The following is a 703-nucleotide window of genomic DNA, read 5'->3' as shown; positions in this document are numbered from 1 at the left end:
AGGCTGAAAGTCTAAGATCAAGGTGTCAGCAGGGATGGTTTCTCCTGAGGCCCCTCTCTCCTTGGCTTGCAGATGGCCACCCTCTTGCCATGGCCTCACATGGCTTTCCTCTGTGCATGCACATCCTTGTGTCACTTCCTCTTATAAGGACACCAGTACTACTGGATCAGGACCCTACCCTTAGGACCTCATTTAACCTTAAAGGCCAGGGCTTGCTTGCATAGCACAGAGTAAAACTGGAAGGAAGTCAGAAAGATTAGCACGGACCCTGCACATGGATGACGTGAATTTGTGAAGCATTCCATAGTTCTCATAGGACCGCCCCACAGGTTACATGCTAATCACAAAGAGGAAAATGAACTCTTACAATGGAGAGATCTACTTGTCACCACTATATGGAAGTGATCAAGCCTAGCACACTAACGTGGGGCAGCCTCTGTGCCTGTAAGATAGCATGCGGTCTGTGTGCTGACTCAGTTATGATTCCAACCTGAATCCAATCAAGCCTCTAGACTTCACAGGAAATATGGGAATTGGGGGGAGGGGAGTGGTGAGAAAGAGTTAAATGACAACAAGAGGAAACACGTAGATAAAATCAGAATATGGGCCATTCTACAAGGGCACCACTAATAAAACACTGTTTGGGGGAATCTGGTACCTGACTGTAAGACATATTTTTTATATCCTCAGACAGACAAGATGG

The 703-nt window shown here is 46.5% G+C and overlaps 1 pseudogene; it reads left to right on the top strand.

The window, feature by feature from the left end:
- Positions 1 to 210: 210 nt before the first annotated feature.
- LOC124512001 (uncharacterized) lies at positions 211 to 311 on the top strand (annotated as a pseudogene).
- The last annotated feature ends 392 nt before the right edge of the window (positions 312 to 703 follow it).

The sequence above is a fragment of the Lynx rufus genome, unplaced genomic scaffold, assembly GCF_022079265.1.
Source record: "Lynx rufus isolate CCGP_SWC_20201006 ecotype Redwood Valley unplaced genomic scaffold, mLynRuf1.p SCAF_16, whole genome shotgun sequence".
Lineage (NCBI taxonomy): Eukaryota > Metazoa > Chordata > Mammalia > Carnivora > Felidae > Lynx > Lynx rufus.
This window is presented reverse-complemented; position numbering and strand designations above follow the sequence as displayed.